Raw genomic sequence first — 17,245 nt, forward strand, 5'->3', positions numbered from 1 at the left:
CAGCCTGGCCAGCCGGCAGCAGCCATGCTGTCAGCTCTGGCAGCCCCCAGTGCTGTGGCTGTGCATCCAGCTGCCCTCATAGCAGCACACATAGAGTGTCCAGCAGCACTTCAGCCACATGTTGCACTGCTGCAGGTAATGTGGAGCTTGCTTGCTGTGATTGGAATGCCCTGGGAGGCTTAGGAAAAACTCTTCCTCCTGTTTCAGCAATGGGATCTGGGAGAAATGATGGTGTTGTGTGGGCTCTCCATCCACTCCACATCCAATGCTGTCAAAACCTCCTGAACATCCCTATCCTTCCACATCCATCCTCCACTGCAACCCACCAGCAACCAACATTTATGACAAATGAACTCCTGCTTTCTTTTCTTCTTTTTCAACACGAAGCTGGTGATACTCCACTGAAAGGCAAATAGCCTTTCCCACCTCCACATCCAGGAGAGAGCTGACCTCCCTTAGAGTAGCACTCTGCAAACAAACCATGAGAGACGGGGAGAGAGCCCACTGTCCTATTGCCCTGATCTCTTCCCGGGAGATGTAAGGCACCCAGCATCTTATAAAACTGGGCTTTATTGTCAGCAAATAGAGTTGTCCTGGAAGCAACTCTTTTTACTTGCATCTTAACTCTCACTACATCAGCAAAGCCCCTGAGATGCAAAAACATCATCAAGCTTCATGGTGCCCTGGGCCATCACCTTCCCAGCCCACGCTGCACCTAAGCCACAACCTCCGCTTTCCTTTCTGCTTCCTCCTTGGTTTTCAGTCTGCCACCAGTCCCGTGCTTCATTTTCAGGCAACCAGAGACCTTCCCCAGGTGGAGGTGAGGGAAAGGCACCTCTGGTCTCAAGATGGGGAAGCCTCTCTCATGGGAGAGAGGAATAGATGGATTCACACCAGGTCTGTTAATACTCCGACCACGTTCTCGCTGGGGAAGTTAATGAGTGCAAGGACTCATAGTCCAAAAGATGCTGTACCATAAGATAGCTGGATCACTATGTGGGGAGAAAAGGTGTCAGAGAACAGCTGAGACAGCCTGATGTGACCAGCTAAAGACATCTGAAAGGCTGATGCTTTATTTCATTTCTATATTGATGTGTTGTTGCCTGCCTTTATTTCTGTGCTGCCAGTCAAAATCAAAATGCCATTTATTTCCTGTGGAATCAGCACTTGTTGGAGCACTGGCACCACCACAGGCAGCAAGCATCTGGCCAAGGAGGGTTTGCTGAAGGATGCTGTCCTGGTATGCTGCTGTGACAGGCACAAGTTTCCTAGCTGGAGAAAACCAAGGGAGCATTTGCTTTGTGCTGTAGAGATGCCCCCGGCCCAGGGAAACGTGGGTGAGCCTGCACATCTTCCATTCACATGTTGCCTTCCTGCAGCTCCTCAGGAAAGAGGAAAGCTGAAGGCAAAGGCTATTCTGCATTTACATTCTTTGCTATTGAGAGAGACAGAGCACCTCTGATGCCAAAGCTCTGTGGATGTTGCTGTACACCTCCTGCTGCTCCTGCTCCAGGTATCAGGGAGGAGAAAGGACAGAAGTGTCTGCTCCCTCCCAGCCACTGCACCATGGCTCCTCTTGTGCTTGGAAAGCACTGGGGACTGTGCTTGGGAAGCGCCCGTTGGGACCCATGTCTTTCTTGCCTCTTGATTAAGACTGCAATGGGAGAATTAAATGAAGCAAGGGATCCTCTAAAGCGTTTGTGTTACATTTTGTCCTGCTGTATCTTATGAATCACACGTTTTGCGACAGGAGTTAGCCTGCTGGATTGCTTTTCCAAATAATTATGCATGATAGGCTCCCTCAGCCAGCCCTCCCGTGACTCACCAGCAGGTAAAGCTTTGAGTAGGGAAAAAAAAATATTCCTCAGGCACGTTTCCATGGGCTCTGTGCAGCCACCAAACAAACGTCAAGTCTAGCCTCTTTGTACTGCCGTCTGGCTGCCGAATCCCACATCAGATGCAACGGAAGGGGTTTTGTGCAGAAGATGCTCCTGCTCCTGCTTTGGAGAGAAGCAGAGATTTCAGCAGTTTTGGCGTTATCTCCCATTCTTTGCTTTGCTTTGTTGTTATGGGCCACAGGTCTACCAAAAAGACCCGCAGAATCTTTCTTCAGGGTGGGGCACGTACCACGATGGCCCTGCCAACGAAGAGCATCAGGAACAGTGACTCTCTTGCCCTGTGTCCCTCCCCACCTGCGACTAGGGGGCCAGGAGGAGCCAAGATCCTCGTGAGTGCTGGGGAAGCCCCAGCCATGCTGCTGGAGACAGGAGCCAGGCATTCGTGTGGCTGCATTTGCAAAGCAAGCTTGTGTGTGTCAGGGGAGTTCACACCCAGTCTTTCGTTTTCAGAGAGTAAGGTTTAGGGCAGTGGGGTTAAGGTTTAATTAAGCAGTGCCTCAGAGGAATGTCCCACCTAGAAGCTTGCACTCAGAGGTGGTTTCACAGGAGCCCGAGCACATGATCTCCTTTTAAGCATCTTAATTTTGCATGGCTAATGGACATGATATTGCACAGAAAAACAGAGCGAGGAATTGCAGCATAAACCATTTGTGGTGGCTGCTGCAAAAGGGGATGGCGGAGGCTCAGGCACCCAGAACCAGCAGGTAGCATCCTGCCTGGGGCCATGGAACCTGCTGGCCTCTCCATCCCCCATCTCTTCTTGTGGGGTTTATGCCACCATGGGGTAAGGTTGGGGCCATAAAGCCCCAGGCTCTAAAGCCACCAAATGCTCAGGCACATCCCCTGTCTGCCCTGTGTTCTCATTGCCCACCAGACACCAGGTGGCTTCGGTAGCACCTCCCGTATGCCAATTGCTAGAGAAAGTGGCCATCAGGTCCGGTGGCTGAACCAGGAGGACCTACAGGTAGAGTGGCAGATTTCCATAGGAAACCAGAATGACAAATTGTTAGGAAAGAGAACAAGCCAACGCAAGTCATTCTCCTTCATTCAGGAACGGTACACAGCCACACAATGATGATAGGGCCAAGCCTCTCCAAGTTGTTTGGGTGTATAAATCCCTTTTCCTATTAATGGGAGCAAAGTGTCTGATGGCTTTGAAAATCTGGGCTCCCGTACCTCTGGCTACAAGACTCCATTCCCTCAACTGCCAGGAAAATCCAGTGCAGAGACCCAAATGTGGGAGGGTCAGGAGCAAACTGAGAGACAGGAGATTTGGGGGAAAATGTGGGACTTGAAAGAAAGAAAACCTGTTCAATTTATATTATTTCTGGTATGGGAAGCTGGATACTTGAAGAAGAAGCATAGAAGAAACACTCTTGTACATTAATTTAGCTCAGGGTGAAGCAAGGTTAGAGAGATGTTTAAGATGACATTTCTTCTGTTAATCTCAGCTCTTCAAAATGTCTTCTGTAACTGGAATATTTCAAGTGAAGGCCTTTTATTTAAAAAATGAATGGTATTAAGCAATTAAAATGCTTACAGACTCTAGGCTTCAGTACTGTGGGCCTCATTTAATGCTGGTCTTGACTGCAGTGTTGTGTTAGCAGCCTTGCAGAGACTGTGAAGAGAGAGAACAAATGTTCATTTTTCAAGCCTTTGCTCTATTCTGTTAAAGCACTGTTGATGTCCCATCACTGAGCCATAGGATCCAGCCTTCTTTCTATCTATCTTAAAAGACAGCTAAATGGCTGCTTTGAATTTTCAGCGTTTTATTTTTCCTCAAGTTAGGAATACGTTAGTGACCAACACATGGGTAAGTACTTCAGCACATAGCGATGACCCCTCTCATCATTTGAAAGTGAAAATTGGTACTCTGTAAATGTATCCATCAGGTCCTTTGCTGTGCTAACTGCATAAAACATTAATCACCCTTAAAGAATTAAAAAGAAATAATTCTGATAAGTGCTATAACTGCTGGAATTATTTGCATTTCCCAAATTTGGTGGGTTTTTTGAAAAATATTTTCCCCCCTTAAGCCTTCAAAAAATCCAGAAATTCCTATCTCTAGGCAGTATTTCCCTGTCAGACCCCTGGAATCATGTATTTATGACATCTGCCAGACGTGATGTCCTTAGCACCAATTGCCGAAAACTAACCCTGCTCATGAAGCCAGGGGAGTATTTCATCCAGTTACCTTCCCCCCTCATCTCCTCTCTCCACAGCCTTGACAGCACCCCTGTCCTCTTCACCACCATCCCTAGGATCCCTTTGGGAAGACATGTGTCAGTGTGGGGTGCTGCCTGTCCTCCTCTGCCAGGAAATCCAGCTGGAAAGCAGGATCCTCAGCCCTGCTGAGAAATGCCATATTGCATGAGAGGGTTAAAAGGGGCTTGCTCCCTCCAACCAACTGTACTACAGGCTTTTTGGATAAAAAACAGTCACCCTGTGGAGCTATTTTGCAGAATCTTAGTGGAAGAGACTGTATTGCAGTGAATACTGTGCCTTCCCCAGAAAAAGAAGGGAAAATCATCCTCGTTTCCATGGATACCATGTAATGGGAAACGAAAATGAAGCTGAAGCCTCCCTTTCTGATACGGCTCACTGAGCCTTCCCGTGTCCTCATGCACAGGGAAGGGACAAACAGCTCCTGTAGGGATCCCATGCCACAGCCTCAGCCATCCATGTTGAGCCTCAGAAGATCACCATGAAAAAATCCACATTTGTGGCTGAGGAGGACTGGAAACTTCGTCATGGCATCATCTCCTCATGGAAACCACAAGGGCCAGATGCTGAGCAGGGCAGGGCTCAGCTTTTTCCCCTCCAGATTAAATCTGGCCAAGTATGTATTTTATATATGACCTTGGCAAGCTGTTTGATCAAATAGATTTTTATTTCATCTACCTATAAATGTCAGAATTATGTGGCATATTAAAAATCCCTCACAATAAACATAAAACAACAGATAAGAATTTGTGGGCATCACATAACTAGTGATAGTCCCTCTGTTGCCAGTGACATAAATCTCCAGCCTTAGAGCTGTGTGCTATCCGTCATGGTGGCATCAGCTGCGGTGAATCACATCTCCCATTACATTGCTTCAGGCACGACCATGTGCTTTTGCTTCGTACCCCTGATGCTGCTACTGCAGCGGGTGGGAGGAAGATCAGACTGGCCCTAAAGCACTTGTGAGTGATGTGCTGGGTCCTGAGCTTCTCCTTCCATCAGAGATGCAAAAATCAGGCTGCTTGCCCACACAAAAAGAGCAGTGTTCAGTGTTCTCCTCGTTACACACCTTTGCACTTGCTCGATTGTACTTCCCAAGCATGACCCACTGGTCAAGCCAGAGTTTCTGCTCCAAGCCTGGCAGCTCACCCTAGGGCTCTGCAGTCTCCGTGCTTCAGCCTGGGGTCCCTTGGGAAATGGGAAGCCCAACAGAGACCAATACAACCATTACACCAATCCTTTACCCCAGCAGAAGACCTGGACTTGCAGGAGATTAAAACAATGAGCAGAAGTCAGCGTGAGGGAGGGAAACCAAGCAATAACTGAATATTCAAGATAGCATCAATATAAAGTGTGGCTTGCCAAGATTTTCCTTCAATATTATCTACTGTCATTTACTAATTGTATGTACACACACGCGTGCATGAGACACAAGGTGGTGGGATGCAAAGTTTTCCTGGCATGGGCTTTGAGAGATGCATTACGCACGGAGGGAAGAGGCGCAAGTAAGCTGTTCGGATCATCCCTCATGAATGCCAATAAAATCTTAATACCATGCCATTAAGCATTCACAATGCACCATCTGGACTGCAGAAAAACTAATTTGGGAATGTTTTAAACACAGCAGTTTATAAACTCTGGTGCATTAGTTACCTAGTTACCTGGAGGGCATTTTGCAGGATTCAGAGAGAAATGGTAAAAGGCACACGGAGCGCTGCAAAACAAACTGCATCTTCAGCTCTCCAGTTTTCAAGTCCTCCACCACAGGCTCTTGGGAAGCCCCTAAAGGCACTGGAAAGCCACAGATTGTCCCATTCCCAGTGGACAGGAGCTCCTTTTCCACCTAAACACTGGGATTCTTTTTTTTAGTATATATGTGGCTGATGTTGGCTAAATTTCCCTGACCAGCAGCTCCTGAATCCTGATGGCAGAGAGGAGGAGGAAGCAGTGGGCAGGGTCTATGAAACCAGCGTCTCTTTGAGCTGATTTGAGTCTTGGCAGGCTCTTGTGAGGTGCTGGCTGCAGGACAGTGCTGTGATTGGGGTTATTTACTCTTCCCCTGCCTCTGCAGTTGATCCTAATCACTGTGCATGCACAATGGGTCACCCTCAGCTAAAACTTGGGCCTGGAAGGAGACTTTCCACACAGGTGACCAGCCCATGTAAATTGGATCTGTTCTTCAAACCAGAAATCAGGCATCTTCCTTTTTCCCTCTGAGCATAAGGAGCACTGCAAGGAGCCCCATTGCACTGCTTCCCTCCAGATCCAGGCAGGCAGGACCCTGCCCTGCTTTTGTAATCAGAAAAGCTCTTGTTAATTCACCTGATCTACCTCTGCTCTGGCCAAGTAGCCTTAGACCATCATTGGGTCTTTGTCTGCAGCTGGTTTTAATACCTAAAGGCATTTGGCTGATCTTTCTGCTGGCTTGGACACATTGTTACTTTAATAAGACCTGCAATTTTATGGACCCTTCCCCTCCCAGTCATGACCATTAACACCTGCAGAGTTCTAACTGCGCGCACACACGCTCACACATCTTCTGAAAGAAACCCTGAAAATATGGAATGCACATATAAAATTGCCGTGCCTCCAGAGGCAAAGTGTTTATTTTCACTTATTAAATGGGTTTACTAACCAGTAACATTTTGAGGAATGGTTTCTTCTATTTGAGTTTAGCAAAGTTTTCTGCATATTTTCACAGAAGTAGAAATATCTTAACAAAGCAGAAATAGTTGCCCAGATAAAATGTTTCGCCTTTCTCTTTTCCCAGCTTCTTCACAACAGCATTATTTACCTTTTTTACACTTCATACCTAAGGAAGCTCACATCTGGCTTTAGCTGAGGAAGGCTTGGGAGTTTTATCCAGTTCTGAGCTGTTGTTTTGTGCTGACCTTTCCTTGAAAAGGCTCAGCACCTCCCTTCCACCTCGGAGACTAGTTTCATCTTATAGGACTAAAAAAACACCACAAGGTGCTCAGCTGCTGTCAATGCCACATGAGGTGTCCTCCTCGGCACATTGGTGTGAGGGGCTGGTGGGTCTGGGTTTCAGGGCAGCATCCTGCACACCCACATAGCCAGGAAAAAACGTAAAACAGCCAGGAAAGATGGTTGCTCGAGGTATGTACAAAAACAGCAATGAGAGTCAATAAGCTGTCTTTTATTAGATCTGCTCCCATCCTAGAGCTATGATTAAATCATGGATAAGTCAAAACCACCTCCTCATGAGATGTAATGTCAGGCTTTGTCTGTGGATTCATTTTTTGCCTGCACAGACACTGATCCCGTTGGCTGGGCCCACAGGAGGGTGTTCAGCACCCCAGCTTGGAGAGAACTGGGGACAACTCCTGTCACAAGGGCCGGTTGGGAACACCATGAGAGACTTCCAACACAACAAGCCAGAAATTTCATGGCAGTATCCAGGGTTTGAGCACCTATCCCAGACTGTGAAGCTCTCTTTAAGAAAGGAGATGCAGCTTTATCGTTTTAATGATGACAAAGGTATCCCCCCGCTTTTCTCTTCCCTAAACTCCCATAGGTCCCTCCAGCTATTTTCTGCCTGGCCCAAAACACACCCACACGTGCACTTGCTCCCTACCCAGCACCAGTCACAGCCCAGTGGGTGCATCTCTGAGATTTCCACATCTGAACATTTATAAGGGTCTCCCTACTTTCCCTTCCTCTTGGAAGTTGTGGAAGCAGAAGCAGAAGCAAGAAACATTCAGTTAGCATTCCTAACAATAATACCCTAACAAGGGTCATCAGCTGGAGAATGAGATGCTTCCTGAACCAGTAGCTGCAGGCTACTGGGGAGAGCAATCTTTGTATCAATTCTCCACAATGGCAAATAATGCTTGTCCTCAGCTGGTGAGGGCTGAGGTGCAGGGTCTCCCCTCCCCGAGACTTGCTGCAGCCCATGGCCATGGGATGTCCTGCAGGCTCTTGTTCCCCAGGCCTGCAAAAAACGTCCTGTAGATGATAACTACACAAGAAGACATGGAAAAACTTCACTCAGAATGTATGCCCAAAAGGGAAGCTGCAAGGGAGCAAAGGGAAGTGTTTTCTAACCAGCGTTGGTGCATTCTTTCCTACACTGGCAAAAGAATGGAGAATAATTCTCTTTCTCTCTGTTTGAAGAAGTTCTACTTTTAGATACATTGTGATGGCGCTCTCCCCCTCCAAACTCCCATCTTTTGCTGAGACAAGGTAGGTGTAAATACCTTTTTCACAGCTGAGGCTTTTCAGTGACACCCAGGGATGGTCTCACCTTGCCCAGCCTGAGAAGGGCAGTCTGGGCTTGTCTACACAAGGACCTCTGCTGCCTTCACTACACCAGTGCACTGGCAAGCATTTATTCTCCAATCATGGACATGCCTCCCCCAGTGCAAAGGTACTCAAATAAAATGGTAAGATACAGAAAGGGGAAGAGCTACACTGAAATAAATTACGTCTATGTTTTATGCATCAGATGCGTGGAGGAGCCCTCAGCTTTTGTGATAGCTGGAAGAACTTGGAATACAAAGTGGTTCATGGTGAGACCCCCATGCACCAGCATTCCTTAGCTTGCCCCTGCCTTTGAGCCAGTCTGCCAGTGGTGGGAGACACAAAACCACTGTGCCTGCACTCAGACTGCTCCCCTGCTCCCATCCTTGGAAGGGAAGTCTGTGTTTCACATCCACCCTGCTCCGGTGATAGCCCTCCTCTGCTTTCATCACCCGGGACCAGAGGTGTCATAAGCCTTCAGGGTCAAGTAAATGGCTTAGGAGATGCTGGAGAAACACCTGACCAAGGCTGCAATGTTCAGAGAGTGACCTTGCAAACCGAGGCATGAGATGGATCAAAATTTCCAGTACAGAAAGTGCTTCCTCAGTCTGTGGTTTGTTTTTTTCTGGATGTGTCAATTCTGCCTTGGGAACGTGGAAGGTCTAGGGCAGAGCATTAGCACATTGTCAGCCTAATCACACAATAAAACCTGCCACAGCACAGCCAGAATAACCATTTATGGAGTGAGCTGATGCTGAAAAAACTGTTGTTTACAGCTTAGCATCTCCTCTGCCTGAAAATCACCCAAGGAGAGGAAGGAACTGGGAAAGGATTCATTCAGTGATCTAATGTTTAAATAAGAGTGTGATGTGGGTATTTCTGTCTTCACTCTGGAGGATTTGGGATTTGATTCCTCTAACTCCCTGCAGCCACTGCTAGGGGATGAGCACATAGGCTGCACTGAGCCCCCAGGCGTCCCCTGACATGGGTGCTAGCAGATGGGAAAAAGCCTATGGGAATGAGCTGCCATCACACTTACAGTGCTAGTGGAGAGGGGGAGAGGTAAAAAAAAAACATTTCAGCAGGATCATTTTATTAGCAACTAGATAAGGGATGTGAATTCATCCTGTTGAGGGCCTTAGGATGAGCGAGGAGCAGGTCCTGATTTTCACCTCTATTTCCAGACCTCTGTAAATCCATGGACCCTTGGTCTGCGGCAGGGTGGTGGCAGGATCACACCAACGTGTGATACAGCTCTGTTGGCAGTAACGTGCTACCAGTCTGGATTTTACCTTCATTTAACCTTTATTTTGAGATGGCAGTTTCAGCAACCTCTAGTTAAATCCCGGCAAATCACGAGCTAAATCAATAGTCAAATAAATCATCTCCTTCAGTTAGTTGAAGGAAATTGGTACCTTCTTCCAATTACTAGAGCAAATGCTGTTTAGCTTCTGTATGGAGAAACATTCCCCATTTTCCAAATAAATTGCACATTCGGGCTAATGAACCCTCTCATAACCTTTGCAAGGTAAATAATTGTGATCACCATGGAGTAACAGGGAACACATAAAGGCAAAAAAAATTATAATTAGGAATCATGGTTGTTGAAATAAGACTGCTGGGGGTACCTGTGCCATCAGCAGTGCCATGCCCTTCCCAGAATAATCCCATATAGGTGCCCAACTCCACTATAGATATATCTACCCAAGCACAAATGCTTGTTCCTCAGCAGGCCATTTACATTTAACATGCCCGTGCACATCCTTGAGGCTGCATCTACACCAGGACACTGACAGCCCCGTGGACTGGTGGTCTCAGGAACACTTAGAGCTATTGCAAATGGCATGGAGGACCATGCCACCCCTCAGTGCAGTGGTGACCCAAAATGTTCAGCCACGCTGAGCCCAACTTTTGCCTGTCCAGCTGTTGCAAAGCAGTCTGCACAATATTAAATGAGATATTGATGCTATGATTAGTGTATGCTTTGCACTTCTTTTAGGCTATGAAAACAGTCACTTGATAAATCTGGCCCTGGATTTATCTGCTTTCCTATTTATTGTGCAGCCTGCTGTGTCATTTCCCTTCCACGTACAGTGGCTGGAATATATTATTTCAAAAGTATTTTTCCTTAAAAAAATTTTCAATGACAAAGGCAAGAGCGAGAGCAAGCGTGGTCTTGGGAGTTTTCAGCCACAGTGCCTGCTCTAACACACGGCCTGGCTGCCAAAATGCCAGCTTCCGATCTGGACCCATTACGGTCACTCAAGCAATTTCACCTACGAAATGTGATGAAATTGTTATGGACAAAGTACAGCCTGTATCTATCTACTATTTCCTATTCTCTGTATCAGTGCCACCGGCCACGTGAGTCCATTTTCCCCATCCGGCCAGCTCCTGGCACATAGGTGGTGTATTGCAAAGACACTGCTCACCAAAAGAGATGGCAGCAAATGGGTGTACCATACCATCAGCCATTACTTTCTGTCCTTCCTGCTGGTCTCCTCCTTGCCCTCCCTTTAAACCTCCAGCAACAGGCTGGAGGATGTCCACAGCCTTTGGCACCAGGGGAGAGTTATTCTGGGCACCTCCTGACACCATTTTCTACAAAGATCGGTACCAACATCAAAACCTGCCCAACTTTTTCCCGTCTTCCTCAAAATAGAGCAGGGTTACTCAAATGAGCTTATTCCAAAAGTCTTCAGAAGAGCCATATTAGCATCATATACGTGAAGAAACATTGCTGTATGGGAAAGTGTCAACAGAATGATATAAGCTTTTTGAGCTGCCTCACAGAACTCTTCAGTAGGGAATTCTAAAGTTTTGCTGCCTTTCTAAAGACTTTTCTATGGAGAACATCAGCAGGGTGTTTTGTTGAATCACTATGAAAGTATGTAACAAAAATACTGAGAAGCAATTCAGCAGAGGACAGAGTGCATAATTTGGCATGATCCAGACCTCCATACTGGGACAATACAGCCATTTACCATGGTAGGAGACAGGAGCAGACCCAGGTCTCCCTCCAGTTCTGCTGAGGGGTGGTGAAAGTAGGCACTAAAGAGAATAGATTCAGTTGACTAATTGTGAAAAGTTATTTAACAGTATGGCTTCTTTGGAGCTCTCTGGGAGCACCAAAGCATCAACACGCTCCCTGCCACACCACTGCTCTTCCTTGGCAAGATGGCCTTTGACAGCAGGCAAACAGCAGACTTCATGTCCACCTATGGCTTTGTTCTCAGAGAGGGTTCCTGAGCTCAGAAAAGCATTGGCTGATGTGGGCTTCATGAGGGGATCTCCTAGACTATGGATGCTGCATTGAGCTGAAGGCACAAGCCTCCCCACCCTGTCATGTATGGACTACCAGTGAGAGCCCACAATATCGTTTCTCACAGAGATAGACATGCACATAATATCTTTCAAAGCACATCTGACCGCAAGGACCAGCCTGAGAGCAGCTCTGGAATGGGTGATTTATGAAACCCCCATAGGGACAGAGAGTATTTAGGAAACAGAAAGCTAAAAGCCATTATCTATGCTCCTAATGCCTTTACTTAGTAGGCAGTTTCCCTTCTTCCGATGCTATTAGCTTCCAGGTAACACTGAGAGTATGAGACCTTTTTCATGTGGGGTAATCAATCAGAATACTCGAATAAGCCTGTGAGAGCACACAAAGCATAAGAAAAAATAACCCCTCCCACACACACATCCCTGCTTTCTCTTTGCCCAGGAGGAAATGCCAGCTTGGATCAGAGGGCAGATTCAGTTGTTATAACTAAAAGTCTTTTCACGAGTAAACTAATATTTTTCTTCTTCTGTTTTTGACTTTACTGCTTTGCATTACATTGTGCATTTTAATGCAGAAACTACCTTTACTAGCTTTTTGATAGCAGCCTGCATTGTGGCAGCTGTTAGGTGGGGGATTTTGAGTCATGAGTATTCCTTCAACAGCATCCATCTCTGCAGCCTTTGGTTTCCCCAGTGAGTTCACCAGCAGTGAAACTGTCACAGCACACCAATCCCAGCACAGTGTTAGTCAGAGGAAACACAGCTCTCCTGCAAAAGACTTAAATGTTTTGCTCTGGGATTTGCACAAGTGATTTTCTGTGGCGCTATTCACTTGTCCTCTGCAGGCTTTGCAGTTCACCCATGGGGAAGTGTTTGCAGTGGTGAGATTGTCCAGGCTTGGCCCTGCACCATTCTTACCCCAGGGCATGGTGCTCAGCCGCAGGTTGTGTTGCACATGGCCGTACCCAGAAGTATCTGCTTTTGATCCCAGGCAACAAAATCTAAAGTGCAAGTAACCCCTGTGAGACAAATAAAAACTGGTTGCAGGAAGATAGATAATTTACTAACCAGCACGGTGGTGGTTTTACATTAATAAGTAACAGCACATTAGCTGGTGGAGGAACTCTCTTCTACTTTAATGGAATAATATTGGTGTTTTAATAGGCAGAAAGCCCCACTTACCCAGGGAGGCTACAGGTGAGGCTCCCTGCTTTCCCTCAGCTCAGAAGTAGTTTCTTCCTGAGCTCAGTGGGAAGACATCACTGTGGCATGAAAACACAAACACTGCTGAAGTTACACCTGAAAACTTGTACATCCTTTTGTGCTATGGATCCCTGTAGCTGTAGCTTACTGAAAGACAGAGTGTCACTGTGCATGTGGAGGGCAAGGGGATGCCAAAACCTCACCTGCACACTTTAGGGCTGTTGTCAGAAAAACTTGAAGAAACTGCAAGCTAGCATCATCTGACACCAGCAGTGCTGGCTAGAAAGCTGGATTTGACACGTAGCCTTACCAAAGCACTTGCAAGCATGGTTTGGCATCCTCACAAGCAGTGCTGAACATTTCTATGGGACACATGGGCAAAATTATGAATGGACAGAGCTTTCCACAGCACACTAGCTGGGATGGACAAAGCCCCTGTGGAACCCAGTTGCCCACACAGCTCTCTGTAGGGTTTGTGTTTATGCCTACATCAGTGGCACCCAATGGTACATGTGTGAGGACACACACAAGACACCAACCTCGCCATTTCAGCCCACAGAAAACACTAAAAAAAACAGTAAATTTTAAATTACTATCTGGGCCCTGATTTCCAAGAGGAAAAATGCCGCTTTTCAGGCTGAAGGGCTTGGAAAATGAGGGTGGTTTTATCAAGGCAGTCCTTTTTCATGAGGCTCTGAAGAGAATTATAAAGATCTTGATTCTTAATTCATATTTTAATAATCAGCATTTAATGATCATGTTTAATGATCACTGGGAGTAAAAGGCTAACTGAAAATCATGAATTTTGCAGAAAAGTTATAGTATGTGGCTGAACAATCTGGTTCCACTGTTCTGCACCATTTCTTGGGAGAGCAGTAAATATTAACACAAAAAACCTGGTGGTTTAGTTCAATTTTATGTCTCAGACCAGACCACTAATTTTAATATCTATGTTTATGAATACTATATCCCCTAAATGAAACATCTAAAAATAAAAGGATAGCTAACAGAAATTTTGTCAAACCAAGACTATAAGAGGAAATTACTTTTTTTGAATACTAAAATGTGTAATTGATGCTTCACCCACTGGTGGAAGATGCTACAAAGGGGAGGCAGGAAGGACCTGTTCCTTCCCCAGCTTACCCCCACAGCATAACCAGGTTTTGCCAGTGACAGATGTCGCTTACACAGACACACTTTTGTAATTCATATAATGCACAATGGCAAAGAGATAATGCACAGCTGCTTGGTAAGCTGAGATCTATCCTCCCTCTTCAACATTTCATGTCAGCTCACAGGTACAGCAGCACTCCTGAGGTCACTGTGCGGTGTGATGTTGGGAGGACTGGCAGAGCCTTCTGAGGATAAGTGTTATTAAAATTACATCTGATCTGCAATCTGTGCATCCAGAACTGAATCCAAACTTGTCAAGGGTTCAAGGATGCTCAGACCTGAGGTTTAGGTTCAGGCACGTCTCTGGAGACCTTATAAACTCATTTACTCTGCAAAGAGAAAAACAGGAAGCAGAGACCATGTCAGCCCCCGGGGCCTTTCCTCCAGCTGAGCTGGCATGGTCCGGGAGAGATTATTTCTGTTGCAGGCAGAAACAGTAGGAACTTTTCTTTGCTGTTTAGTTACGGCTTTGTCCATGGAGTATTAACCCCCTGACAGGAGGCAGTGCCTGCTATCAGCCTGTTCCTGAGCCAAGCTGATGGAAACCAAGGGGCTGGATCAGTGGTGTCTCAGGCTCATTGTCACTCTGAAGCAGCCTGCTTGGAGCATCTTTCATGCACTGAGGTTACCACCTGTGCTGAGCAAAAAAATGAATGTTTTTTAAGAGGCGATCTGGGTCTTGGTTTTCCCTGTTCCTGGCTCTTGTGTCTTAGCTTCCAGATGGCTTTCATGTTCAGGTGGTTGGGGTTTAACAGCAGGAAAACTCACAAAATAAGACAGCAAAGTGCTTTTCGAAAGTGAATTTGTAAAATCCATTCATTTATCAAAATTGCATGTGAAGTCTGGAAACCAAAGCACACAAATTGGGTAGCTAATCAGCAAAGCTGTAATTGCATCAGGCAGCTGAGTCACGAGATAAAGTGGGAGAATTGGGGATGAACAGCAAGAAAATCCACATTCTTGGCTTGGCGAGAGGCAGAGCATTTCTGGTTCCCTCCCTGGCTGCTGTGAAGGCTTTGCAAGTAAATAATCAGCATGAATACTCTATGCATTTCATGTACACTACTCACGTAGAATAGTTTTAATGTGGAGAGGGTTTAAGAGACTTTGAGAAAAACTGCTTAGAGCAGTTCACAACAATTGCTAGGTATTAATGTCACATTTACAAGTCCTTGTGTTTCCCTGATTTTAGCAGAACAACATTTTCTGCTTATTAAGGGTTTATCTTCTTGCTGTAGCTGTAAAAATACCAAGGACAGACATTAAACTGCAGGTAAGGATGCCGCTGTGCTAGGGAATGGCCTTGCACCAAATGTAATTGAGTCAAACCCTTTGGAAAGCCAGGAGGCTGAAATTTTGTCATTCATTCAATCTGCTTAACAAGGGTTGGTGCATACAATCAGGGAAAAGCAGAGGTGATTCATGGGCTATATACCGGCCAGAACAGAAGTAAATGTGCTGATGCATTTTACAATCAGTAGTTCAACCAAGCCTAATTTCAGAATTGTTCACACCACTATGGTGTTTTTATTCTTGCCCTGCTTTTGAGATATCAGACAGAGGATTTAGTTCTTCTCCTGCTCTCTTCAGATAATACAGCAGGCACTTTTCATAACACATCTGCTAAATTTCCAGTGTGACCACCTCCGTGTATGCAGAGCCCCATGTGTTCTACAGTTTCACAATATCAGGATTACATGTTTCCAAGAACCCTTCTTCAAACGTGCAATTTGAAGCAATGACTGTAACATTATTCTGTGTGTCTGAGCTGGTTAGTGGCCTGTGCTTTCCTGACAACCTGATCGAAGAAAATTAAAATCTTGGTAGGAGAAGGAAGCTAAATCCTCTGTAAGGAACTGGAGAGAGAGCTTAATGGGTGACAGAAGGGCTGTGGCTGTTGTCTACCTAGAATTTAATAAAACCTTTGCCATTGTTTCCCACAGCATTCTCCTTGAGAAACTGGCTGCTCATGGCTTCTATGGGTGAACTCTTCACTGGGTAAAAACATGCCTGTATGGCAGAGCCCGAAGAGTTGTGGTGAATGGAGTTAAATCCAGTTGGTGGCTGGTCACAAGTGAGGTTTCCCAGGGCTCAGTACTGGGGCCAGTCCTGTTTAGTATCTTTATCAGTGATCTGGATGAGGGAATCGAGTGCTCCCGCAGTAAGTTTGCAGTGACAGCAAGTTGGGCGGGAGTGTTGATCTGCTGGAGGGAAGGAAGGGTCTGCAGAGGGATCTGGACAGGCTGGATTGATGGGCTGTGGCCAGCTGTATAAAGTTCAACAAAGCAAAACACCAGGTACTGCACTGGGGCCACAACAACCCCACACAACGCTACAGGCCTGGGGAAGAGCGGCTGGAAAGCTGCCAGTGGAAAAGGACCGGGGGAGCTGACTGACAGCTGTACATGAGCCAGCTTGTGCCCAGGCAGCCAAGAAGGCCAACAGCATCCTGGCCTGTATCAGAAATTGTGCAGCCAGCAGGGCCAAGGCAGTGATCATCCCCCTTTATTGGGATGATACAGTCTGCTCTGACCCCCAGCACCCCACTGCATGCACACATGTGTGCACACATCCCCATGCCCCAGTCAACGGGTGGCATCATGAGGTGTGAGTGCAAAGCACGGAGTGCAGCCACCTTTTGGAGAGTGTTGGGTCCTAAACAGTTGTCGTGTGCTCACCACCAAAATCAACCATGCTGTGATTCTCTGATGTCTCATGAGAGAAATTTGCATTGTGGTCTCTTCTTCATGGTAGATATTCACTCCCTTTTGGCTGCACTTATCTTTCAAAGTATCAGAGCTAACAATCCAACAGATCACAACTGTCAGTGCATGAGCGAGGGTTTAAGGCAGACTAACCCAGATCTCCTCTGCAAACCATCCTACCCCAGAATTTTTGTCTTGGAATGTGGCCTCGCCCCTTTCAGGCTTATTTGCCAGGAATTCCTGAGAAAGACTTGTGCTGCTGCGACATGCCTGGCAAATCCCATATTTGTTCACATTAGGATGTCAATCACTAAAGTATGGAAAACTGAACCTAAGCTAGAAGTAATTCTGCAGCATGCTTAACAACTTTTATTTTTGGAGAAGCAGCACAGCAGGGTCTTTGCTTGTCCCTTCCACCCTGCACCTCAAGAATTCCTGATTATGGAACAGTTATTTTTTTTATTTTACAGGGTTTTTAAACCCCTTTCATTACTGGATGGA

At 46.3% G+C, this 17,245-nt stretch overlaps 1 protein-coding gene across 1 annotated transcript in view; it reads right to left on the minus strand.

Annotated features, from left to right (window-relative positions):
- KLF11 (KLF transcription factor 11) overlaps positions 1-15,639 on the minus strand; it is a 200,693-nt gene extending 185,054 nt beyond the window's left edge. Inside the window, exon 1 of the mRNA XM_062634525.1 lies at positions 15,634-15,639. The gene's annotated coding sequence lies outside the window, so the exon portion shown is untranslated. The remainder of the gene's footprint in view (positions 1-15,633) is intronic.
- Positions 15,640-17,245: the final 1,606 nt, after the last annotated feature.

The sequence above is a fragment of the Pezoporus occidentalis genome, unplaced genomic scaffold, assembly GCF_034315485.1.
Source record: "Pezoporus occidentalis ecotype Australia unplaced genomic scaffold, CSIRO_AGI_Poc_V1 ctg43, whole genome shotgun sequence".
Classification (NCBI taxonomy): domain Eukaryota; kingdom Metazoa; phylum Chordata; class Aves; order Psittaciformes; family Psittacidae; genus Pezoporus; species Pezoporus occidentalis.